The sequence below is a fragment of the Myotis brandtii genome, unplaced genomic scaffold (assembly GCF_000412655.1).
Source record: "Myotis brandtii unplaced genomic scaffold, ASM41265v1 scaffold68, whole genome shotgun sequence".
Taxonomy (NCBI): Eukaryota; Metazoa; Chordata; class Mammalia; order Chiroptera; family Vespertilionidae; genus Myotis; species Myotis brandtii.
Genome location: NW_005370657.1, coordinates 3,627,866 through 3,640,000, shown reverse-complemented (window position 1 = coordinate 3,640,000; position 12,135 = coordinate 3,627,866). Strand labels below are relative to the sequence as shown.

Here is a 12,135-nt window from a genome sequence, read left to right as displayed (position 1 = left end):
CATCTTTATTTTTAACTTATCAATTTCATTAAAATCAAGGCAAGGGTGTGACATGGGCCTTAGCTAGGATCACAAAAATTCTCAAATCAAGTAATTGGTTTAAGTTAGAGTCAAGTTCATCAACAATAAAATGCCAGCTTCGGGCAAAGTCGGCTGTCTTCTTGCATTTCAGAAAGACTAGCATTGCTCCTTACACGCACATAGGTGTAAGCAACCTCTGGGTGGGTAATGCTACCAAACAAAAGCAACACCTTCAAAGTCTCTCTCAGTCACTAGAGGCAGCCAGACACTCAAACTGCCAGTCCTGAATTACGGCCTCTGAATGGTGAGGGCTTCACATTTCACTGATCAGGGCACAGCCCAATCAGAAGACAAACCCCTGCACTGCCAGGGACCAGCAAATCCGCTTTCTTCCAGTGTGCACATGACTGAATGTGCTTCTGTCCATCATCTGGGTCATATATAGTTCAATGCGAGCTGAGCAGACAGGGCTGTAAGGAAATCTGGCGCGGTTCAATACCTCGTCTAGCCTGGGTTCCAGTATCTAATTTTTTTTTACTGACAAACTCATTTCTCTACTGGGACAGGATGCTGTGCTGGCTGGAAGTTCCATTTCTACAGCGAGAATCCTATCTGGAAACACAGAAGTTGTCCTCTAGCGACAGCAGCTCGAACTTTTTTGATTGTTGTTGCTGCTTTTCTCCCATCACCCCCATCCCCTTTTGACAAAGATCCAACTGTAAAAAGTCTTACGTAACAGTTCAGGACTACTTCGGTTCTTTTACTGGGTAAGCACTTTCTTTTTTTTTTTTCTTTTTACTAAAAACCATTTTAAAATTGAATCTGTTGAGAGGCTTAACTAAAATCTTTTAAGTAATTTGTGTAGTGAAATACTGTCAGTGGATTTTTTAGTCTCATTTCTGCACGTGCTCCTTTGTTCTCAGAACAGAAGCTTTTTATACACACCCCATACCGCAGCTGGAGAGAGTTATGAAGTCAGTTATTATAAGGAACACAAAGGTTGCTTTGCATTCTTTGCCTTTAGATAATTAATTTTGTATTTGTTTTTTCTTAAAACAGAGAATTTAATGAAGGGAGAAATTCACAAAAGAATAAACTGTTGGAGAATCTAGCAAAGTTTGAAGTTTTTACCACCTTTTCTATCTGTAGTTTTGTGTGGCCAAACACTTGTGCCGCCTGGGGCGTTGGGGGTAGAGGCAAGCATAGACAGAGAGGAACTAAGCCAGACATGGACAAAGGCATGAGCCAAAACCAGACAGTCCTGGCCGTTCGATAGGCCAGCAGTGGGTGAGACAGGTCAGCCAGCTGCAGGGGCGGGAGGAGGGGGGGAATGGGGCATGGATGTGTGAGGTGCTCATGCGTGCGATCGTGACTAGATTCTGAAACTGCCAGCCATTTTCCCAGCTATGCTTTGTGCAATCTAAAGGAATGCATCTCCTGTGAAGCAGTCTTGCCAGAGCCCGGTGATAGAAAGGAGTGTGATAACTACCACAACATATGGTATCAGAAAATACTGGGATCTGGGGTGGGCAAGAGGGAATGCTGAGGGTGTGGAAATTTTTTAGTGATCTGGAATGTGTTGAGTGACAGGAAGTGCCCCAAGCTCCCCCCAACCCAACTCTTCTCAGTCGCGCCTGCTTTTGTCTAACTCTTGTAATCTACACACTACTGCTTACAAAGCTGTCTGAGTTTGAGACAAAAAGAAACATAAAAGGCTCTCCATCCCATAGTACCTGTGATATGGAAGGAATGTAAAAAGCATGGTTCTTCAAGCCTGTGGACATTTTTTATGTATACAGGAGAAAGATAAAATAATTTTCCAACTATTAATGAAAATTATGAATTATAGCCTAGCTTCCAAATCTGATTTTTAAAATCCTGATTCTGCAATACTTACAGATGCTTAAGTTGGTTCCTAATTTGAAGGGGTCTTGTTTTGTTTGGTTAATATATTGCATTTGAAGTTGTTTATATTTTCTTTATATAAATTTGAACTTTGGGAGAAAAAAATGTGAATAAGCAGAATGCACTAAAAAAAGGAGGATTTTTCCTCCTCATTGGTTGGAAGGCATTTTAAAGGATTGGTTTCTTGGAAAAAGCAGCTTGCTCTCTCTCATTTTTGCATGTATGCTATAAAGATAACTTTATGCCATCATAAATATAAGCAGAAAACTTATGACAGAAAATAATAGTGTTCTAAGTGAGAAATAACTTAGCATTTTCCTAAACTTCCATATTATCAACAGAAACACTAAAACTTGAAGAAAAGTAGCAGCCAAAGAACTGAATGGCTAACCCTACTTTTGGGTGATGAAATGGGAAATTAAGTATGAATAAAATGATACTTAAAGAATTTTTCTATCTCCTACCACAAAGGATGTTAGTGGTTAGCCTAGGAGTTAATATTTCCTAGCGTGGTTGAGCCTTCATGTTGAGCAGACGTTATTCACATGACGATTCGAAAAGTCCATTCATATATCTCACTACCTGGATTTGAATAGAAACCAGACAGCAATTCTTTAGTTCCAGCCACCATTCGCCCCACTGGACAATAGCGATTTGTTAGCACAGAGTCACAGGCTGTGGGACACAAAGCTTGGAGCTGCAGAAAGATGGGGGATTCGGAGAACAGGAAATTACAGGCCCGATGCACTCCTGGCAGCTCTGAGAATACAAAAAAAAGGGGGGGGGGGCAATACAGCAATGCCATGTTTGAGAGCTACTTCTAGCTTTTTTAACCACCTCCAATGTCATAAAAGCTCTATTGTTGGAGTACATAAATTCACGAGTTCCATGTGCTCTCTTTTCTCACGACAGGGAACTTCAATGTCCTGGTACAGTCAGAAAAATCAAAAGCATTCAGGGTTGATTAGTTGTGAACTCTGATAGAAAGGAGAGGAGCATTTTACAAATAAAATGTCAGAGAAAAAATATGCTTAACACAAGTGACACATAATAAAATTTGTATCTCTTACAAATTATTTCATAAGACAATCAAAATGAAACCAAAATGTATCAAGACTCCAGAGAAATAATATTTTCTTAAAAATATCATAGGACACCTATTATTTCCATCAAAAGTTTCTTTGGAAGATATAAATCAACTTAAAAATGAATCTCACATAAAACATTTGAGTGGGTTGTATTTTCCAAAACAAAGAACTAAAATCAAAGTCCTATGGACTTATTTTAGAATATTAGAAAGGAAAACTACATTTTACTTTGTTGATTATTAAATTCTTGTAGCTCCCTGGATAAATTTAGGAATTGCCTCTACTTCCCTCACTTTACACATAAAAAATAAAATTAATGGACATTCTAGGTGAGGGGAAAGAGAGAATTCTCTAATCTCAACCAACGAGCAGAAGAAAACAGTACATGGGTTCCTGTCTAGGCCCTTATACTACAACCTGAGCACCAACAGGCCAAACTGGTGTCCATTTCAACAGGAGACCCTGCACAAGGAAGTTGTAAATGATTTCGTTCTCTTCTGTGATCTGTTGTTCTCTTCTGTGATCTGTTAGCAAAGAAGTTGTAAATGATTTCGTTCTCTTCTGTGATCTGTTAACAAGTACGTCCTAAACAATAGCATACCTGAAATACTCACCAAATGAGATCATCAATGATCAAAAATGCTTTGGAAATATTAATTGTTCTACTCTATTTGGTTCCATGGCTTTCAGTTGAACACATGCCAAATTTTATGTTGCTGAAAAACAAATCAGCAACTTTTCAACTACCAATTATTGGATTTTTCTCAAATTCTACCATTACTCATAAACACAAGCATCAGTTATGACCTCAAACTGCATTGCTGTCTACTATAATAGCCACCAACCACATGTGGCTATTTTTATTTAAATTAACCAAAATTAAATAAAATAAAAAATTCAGTTCCTCAGTCACACTAGCCACATTTCAAGCACTCAATAGCCCAATGTTACTAGTGTCTATAATATTGGACAGCACAGATACAGGACACTTCCATTACCACAGAAAGTTCTATTGGACAGCACCGATCTAGACAATGCTCACATCCAGAACACCTGTCCTCACCTACACACCCAGCTGGACATGAAAGAAATTAACCTCTAAGTAAAAAAAATACCACACAAGCATCATGATACTTGAGAAATGTCTTTAAAAAACAAAAAACAAAAACATCTTGAAATCCAAGGTTTCATTTTTTTCCTTGATCTACAATAGAGAGTTTATGAAGACTATTAAGACAGTAGAGACAGATAAGTAGTAGTAGCAGCCAACATTAAAATGCTCCAGAATGGCATTAACTTAGTGTCAAAAAGTTCTTCATAAACACAATTCCCTAGTGTCCTTTACAGAATCATTGTCACGGACAATATGGAATAGCAAAGAGCAAGGGCCTTTCAAGTCAGTCAGACCTGAGTTTGATTACCACTATCTATTTTACTAGCTAGATGATATCAGACAAATGAATTCACCTCTCTGAGATTTAGTGTCCTTATCTGCAAAATGGGGAAATAGCTACCCTGCAGGATGTATGGAAGGACTCACAATAAGATATATAAAGCATCTAGTAAAGTGATGGTAATGTAGTAGAGATTAAAAAAAGGGTAACTATTATTATTTTTCCCCCTACACTTCATGATATAACTCCTTATCGACAGACAGATACTATTCAACACTATAGCCTTCATAAACAAGTATCCTAAAATACTAATGCTAGCCATGTCAGTAATTCAACTGGAATAAAACGGAAATATTTGTATGCTAGACAGCTTTTCCGAGCCAGTGTGTGACCATGTTGCCCCATGCAGCTGGCTTTGCCAGAAAAATCTCACGTCATACTTGGCTTAAATAACCAGCATGGTCCCTGTGTGTTCAGTCATTTATATTTATGGATCTCTGCTTAAGTTTCTGATGGACGGACAATGTTTTATAGCTAAAAAGTAAATTCTACTCGCCGGCCCGGAGCCTGGGAAAATTATTTAAAGGCTACAGAGCCGCAGATGCAGCGAGAGAATGGGGTGGGCTCGTCTCTGAGCACCCCAGCTTCCCCGCAGGCCCAGGTCCTCTGCTCCGCTCCGGGCTAGGAGGTGGCCCTCTGGTCCCAGCGCAGAGCTGCGGTGCAAAAAGAGTTGAGCCGAGCCAGGGAGCTCCCGGCATGGCCACGGCCTCTCGCCAGGCCCACTTTGCACACCCGCTCTCCGGCTTGTGCCCCTGTTTATAGCATCCCTGTGTATGTCGGACTGACTGTACAGAATTATAAATCTGTCTATATTGACTTGTCCATGTACGTCTATTAAAACCAAAGTAAACTCTACCCTGTGAATACAAAGCAACGGTTTCCAAATACTGGGAACCTCATGCCTGTCCAAGAAAATGCAAAAGGCCATTTTAGAAATGCAATGATAAGCCTTATTCTCTCTTGTTGAGAGGACCAAAGCACAAAACTGTAGAACAGTGGTTCTCAACCTTCCTAATGCTGCGACCCTTTAATACAGTTCCTCATGTTGTGGTGACCCCCAACCATAAAATTATTTTCGTTGCTACTTCATAACTGTAATTTTGCTACTGTTATGAATCGTAATGTAAATATCTGATATGCAGGATGTATTTTCATTGTTACAAATTGAACATCATTAAAGCATAGTGACTAATCACAAAAACAATATGTAATTATATATGTGTTTTCCGATGGTCTTAGGCGACCCCTGTGAAAGGGTCGTTCAACCCCCAAAGGGGTCGCGACCCACAGGTTGAGAACCGCTGCTGTAGACTAAATCATTAAAAGAAATATTGAACTGAAGCTTTTTTCAAGGAACACTGAAATAACCTAGATTATGATATACTAATAGTCATGGACTGACAAAACATCCAATGCGTTATGAACTTCAAGTCCTATAAACTTCGTTTATGGTCAAGACCAGATGCAATGAATGGTGCCCCTCAAGGCTTTAGTAGTTTTTATAAAAATGCAAGTGACTTCCATTATTATTACATGTCTTAACCTCCAAATAAACCATCAAATAGACTGGATGTAATAAACATGGATATGAAGTTCTTAAATTTTGATGCCATTCTCAACCCATCCTATGCCTGCTAGGTCCAAAAAATGTGGGTCTTAGGGTCATGTTGCTATTGGGTTGGAATCCTTTCTTTGTCTCAAACTCTTCATACATAAAATATGAATATTAATGCCTTACTGGTAGGTCCTTTTAAGGCTCAAGGATCACATATATAAAACATCTTGAACTGTTTCTGGCACATGGAGAACACTCTGGAAATGCCAATTCTGTGAAAACACAGTAAGGGCTTGAGGTCCCAGTTCCCTATCTGAGACTCTTCCCAAACAGAGAAGAAATAGAACAATTTCAGGCTGATATATAGCACAGACCATCCCCTGTTTAAATTTCAATTAAAATAAGCACATAAAGATAAAAGCTGTCAACACTGAACAAAGAATTTCAAGTCTTAGAAACATATAATGGATTGAGTGAATACAGGAAAAATTAGTATTTGAAAAGTGAGATGGAAAAAAAAAAGAAAAGTGAGATGGTACATCAGATTTTAATATCATAAAGTGCAATTTAATACTGATACTAATTTAATGCTACTGAGTATAAAAAGCACAGAATCATTTTCTTAAATTAAGAAGTAATATTTCCTAGACTCTTTTGGGATAAGATTTCTACTAATGCTTGGTCATTAGAACAAAAACAATGAAATTCTAAAATATTGCCCAAGATTGAGAAATTAAAATAGTCTCCTGTAGATATGAGACTATTCATGTTTTCTAAAGTCAAAGCCCTAGAAAGAATTCCTGGGTAAAACATTTTTCTACTACATCTGTACACTCATTTTAAAATTGAAAATAAGCCAACAGAAACTAGGTGTTTCTTAATGATGCAAAATAACAACAACAACAACAAAAATGTTGGACATGCTACACAACATTTCAGAGTATGTAAGGCAGATTTTCCAAAGCAAACAGAACTGTAAGGGAGATAGTGTGGTGGGAAATCTGAAACGGTACATTTATCTCCCCAAAACTGGCTGGATTAGAAATGATATTAAATCTTAGCTCTGCTACTATCTAACTAAGTGACTTTTAACAAGTCACTTCTTAGTCTTTGTTACCAGTGGTAGTTCAAAAGACACATTTATGTTAGTGGCTAAAGGACAAATAGCACTTAGAGATGAGGAATTTCAATTTGTTAGATGGTATTTAAATCTCGGTCTGTGCAAAGCCTAGCTACCATAAGATGTTTTACAGGACTGCTTAAGCAGGTAGATTAGATAGACAAGATAGACATATAGATAGATCTGACAGCAAGGATTTCCATGGATGCCATCAGCAATGATAAACAACTCATAAAAGGTTTCCTCAGCAGGTGTTTCTGGCTTCTTAATGAATGCTGATCAAGGATAACCCTCTTTTTCTAGTCATTCATCCAACAAATATTAAGTTCCCAGTAAGTATCAAGCAGAGTGCTAGACCCAGGTTGAGTGATGGACAAAACAGATATATTAGCTGCCTCCATGGAGCTGACAAGCCATAAACTTGGATAACTCTGGCTAGAAGCCATAGCACTTAAAAATGGTAGGAATCTGAGTTCAGAAACTTTCAGAATAGTTCCAATGATTTGGGGAAACTGCCTTGCTATCCTGTTGAAGCTGAACTAACAGTTCATAAGATAATGGAAAAATGTGCACCCTTCGTTCCATTTGATTCAAGCAAAGAAATATATGTACTGAACTACAAGATCTTAATGAATTTCAAGCCATTAAGGAAATGAAATACCTTCAAATACATAGGCTGGTTTCACAATGACTACTGCTCAGATGTGCGGTACGCCACTAATTCAGTCTCCTCTTGATGAATATTTAAGAACAAGGTAATTTCTAGAGGGGATCGAGTAAAAGGGGTGTGGGCATGGAATGACATTCCAGGAGCAGATCATGATACACTGGAGCATTAAATGTGATACATATTTCCTTTACTCCCTTCCCTAAGACTATATTCTTGGTATTTATCATTTCCTTTAATGGTACATGCTATAATCATCATGATTAAACAGCTAGCTAAGACTCAACCCATGATTAAGCTAGCTCTTAGCAGTCAAGAATATTTGAGTCACAGATGATAAATATAAAGAGGAGACACTAGGGTCACAACAGGGCTTTTATGGCAATTCATCTCACAAACCAGAACACATGTCTATGAGGTGTCTAAATATTTATCTCTTTTCAAATTGGAATATAGTCTTTGTTGTCATAGGACTATATAAAGAAGTTACTGTTACCAATGGACTAAAATATATTCATGTACCACAATGGCACAATGTTATCTCCACAGAACCCAAGGCTCCCAACATCCAAAAGTCCCAATCAAGAAAATTCCCATTCTAGTTCTTTGACACTTATAGAACTTGGATTTCTACCCAGACTTTTTTCCACAAAAGGATTCAATATCAAGTGTCTTGCTGTTTCATTGAATATCAAAGCAAAGTGGAAAAGAGATCTGGCAAATGTACTAAGAACAAATTAGACAGTTACATCCAAAAAGAGGATCCCAATCTGGTCATCTATTACTATGACCCAAATTTTAGTATAAGTACTTCCATTTGGCTTTCTAATAGCATTACAGTTTGTCAGGATTACTTCTCTGTATAATCCCATATTACTAGAACAGAACAATTTCTTCTGCTTGGCCACTTAAAAGCTTCTAGGTATACAGTTCTTCATTCAAGGGGGATAACTGTTGAGTTCTTAATACATGCTAGGCCCTGTCCTAGGCATTGGATACATAATAGCTAACAAGACAAAGGTTCTGTACTTGAGCACTGTAGTCACAAGACTTGAATTCACTATCAGTTTGAGCACTCACTGACTGTGTGAACCTAGACAAATTTGCCCCATTGAACCTCAGCTACCTTCTCTAGGAAAAGGGGAACATAATACCATTTCATAGAGCTGCTGTGAAAATTACATGTTTGTCAGTGTCTAGCATAGTGTCTGAAACACCACAGACACCTGACAAATAGTAGCTATAATTTTACAAATAGCAGATATGTATTACTATTATATATCCTTTCATATGCATGTATGAGAATCAGTCTAGTTTTCTTTTAAATAACAGGATTCAAACACTTAAGTGTATCTAAAATATTTGTTTCAGGTGTTACAAATTAAGCAGAATAAAAAGCGTTAGAGCAGGGGTGGGGAGCCTTTTTTTCTGCCAAGGGCTGGATATTTATAACATCACTTGCGGGCCATACAAAATTATCAACTTAAAAATTAGCCTGCTGCTATATTTAGTCAACCATTTAATGAACTTACTCCTAATGCCTTGGCAGGGCCAGACCCAATGATTTCTCAAGCCGTATATGGCCTGTGAGCTGGATGGTCCCCACCCCTGCTAGAGGATGAAATGCTACTTCTGGTTATTAAAAAGCTTCTGGCTGTATGTTCTAAGCACAAGATAGCAAGAATTAATGAGAAAAATACAGGGTGGGGCAAGAGTAAGTTTACAGTTGTGAGTACATGAAATGCAATTTATTCTTGTATTATTATTTATTAATTATTGTATTTTCCATACGAAGAACTGCAAACCTACTTTTGCCCACACTGTACTTTGAAGTTGGGATGTTAATGGTGAAATAGATCACTGCACTGCACTCACACAGATCTGAAAGGATAGGGGACCGTATCTCTAGTAGTATTACTATTTCAGCCAATTTAACCAGAAATTGCATAAAAGAAACATATATAAAATAGTTGGAATCTCAAGTCTACCATAGTAATCAGGAAGGGCAAAAAAGTGCATGTTTTTCCTCTAAATATTATAGTCTCACATAGAAACTAATCTGAAAACAAATCCTGGTAGTTATCCAGGTAGTTTCCAATTATTCTCTACTAGAGGCGGGTCCCTCAGCCCAGCCTGTGCCCTCTCACAGTCCCGGAGTCCTCAGGGGATGTCCTATTGCGGCTTAGGCCCGCTCCCCAGTCTGGCCCTCTGTGGTAGGGACCAGGCGGGCAGTCAGGGGACAGCGCTGCCCCCATCACCCCGCCACTGCCGTTGGCCTCCCTCTGTGGGAGGTGACCAGGCAGCTGATCAGGGGATGGCGCTGGCTGGCGCGCCGCCCCCCACCCTCCTCCCCTGCCGCTGCTGGTCCCTGCTGCCTCCCCCCCATTACCATCCCCTCCCTCTGCCCACTGGCACGCACCTTGGCTGGCCTGCCGCAGCCAGCTCATCGGCCCCACCCCCCACTGACTGGTCATTCCGCCGTTCGGTTGATTTGCATATTACGCTTTTATTATATAGGATTACATAATACTGTAGTGAACATATTTATATCACTATCTACATTTCTGATTTTTTTGGTCTGACCAATTTACACTTCCATTAACAGGAAATGATAGCACTTACCTCACCCAAAGCTCACAAACACTGAGAATGTGCTCTACATAATTAGCTAGCATCCAAATATAATCGTTTCTGTTTGTTAAATAATGAGAAAAAAAGAGATTTTTAAAAGAAAACTCAAAGTGAAATAAGAAGAAAGTAAAAGAATCTCCCTAGAAAAACAAGTTAGACATCCCTAAAAATGCTAGGAAGTTGATAGAAATCTTGAAAACCTTCCAAGAGGACACAGTGTTTAACATTAGGCTCCCAAAGTCTCAAAAGTAAAAGCAAAGCAAAGCAAAACAAAGCACTCTCTCTCATGGATGAGTTTCATCACTTGGAAACAATGACATGAGTCAAGAATCACTCCCATCTTTGGGAGAAAAATTACATAAAAACTGTATTGATAAATGAAGATGCATAAAACTCAGTATTTTCACATCTGAATTATTTTCCAATTTTAGTAATGAGCAAAGAGTATTAAATATGAATATATATTTTTGGTATCCCATATGTAATAGAAAATTCTATAAATAGTATCAAGGCAAGAAAATACCCAACAACCATCATTTATCCAACAAATCTTTCCTGTATGACAACTTCATTTCAGATACTTTCATGTATAAGAAATACAAATTCTTTAAGAGTTCTTTACTCAAAAAGCTTGCCTTTCATATTCTTCACAATCTGGCCCTCTTACATCATGTAACATTTGCCTGCCTAATTGCTGAAATAGCACATATTTCAGACCATGGCTAAAAAAGAAAATCCTTTCAGGGCACTGTACTGAGTGATCAACTCAAAAATCAAGATTTCCTAAGAGAAGGAAAAAACTCAAAGTCAATACAATCCAATTGAACAGATATGGCCCCTTAATAGTACACGGTAATGTTTACCCAAGTACCTATAGTCAAGAGGAATTCAAATATTGACAGGAAGAAAAAAACCTCTTACTGCCCACAGAATAACTAATAAAACTACTATCATTTTCATTTCTTGTAATTTTCCTGTAAATCCTATTAATTTGAATCTTACAAGATGGATTTCTCTTTAACAGAAAATAACTCCCCAGGTTTCCTGCAGATGTTTGAGAATATGTGTACCACACAGAAGAGAATTTGTCACAGTAACTGCATGCTCCAGAAATGAAAGCTGATCAGCTCAGTGTGAAAGGTCAGATTCCTAGGAAAGCTTTGCATCTGCTGAAAGACTTTGATACCTGCGTATACCTAATGTGTTTCAGAATGCAGCACTGTGATTAGCCTTTGTTTTATTGATGGAGACATTGAAGTTTGGAAAGAAATGACCTGTCCATTGTCAAAACTGCTAGGAAACAGCAGAGTCCAGATTTACATGCAGATGACTTCTTCTTGGGGACTGGCTCATTTCACTATACCAGTTTGAATTTCTGTGGTTTGGTGGGGCTTTTTCTTCCTTTAAAACATTTTAACTGCTAGACACTAGATAATTTTTTTTCTGATCCTAATTTTAAAAAGACCTGATTTCCAAGATCACAAGAATATAGTACATACAATGAAAATAGATTTCTGGGTGTCAGCAAGTATACAGTCTAAATTATGCATGGAACTTTTAAAAATAGCTCAATATCATTAATTTATTAGGCTTCAAGTCTCCAGAAAAAGTAGAAAGAAATATATAATCTATTTTTAAAATTTACTTAAGTATAAACAATACTAGAGGCCCGGTGCACCAATTTGTGCACATTG

At 38.1% G+C, this 12,135-nt stretch overlaps 1 long non-coding RNA gene across 1 annotated transcript in view; it reads left to right on the top strand.

The window, feature by feature from the left end:
• Window positions 1-461: 461 nt before the first annotated feature.
• LOC102256752 overlaps window positions 462-12,135 on the top strand; it is a 44,927-nt gene continuing 33,253 nt past the window's right edge. The window contains exon 1 of the long non-coding RNA XR_314461.2: window positions 462-788. This is a non-coding gene — a long non-coding RNA (uncharacterized LOC102256752). The remainder of the gene's footprint in view (window positions 789-12,135) is intronic.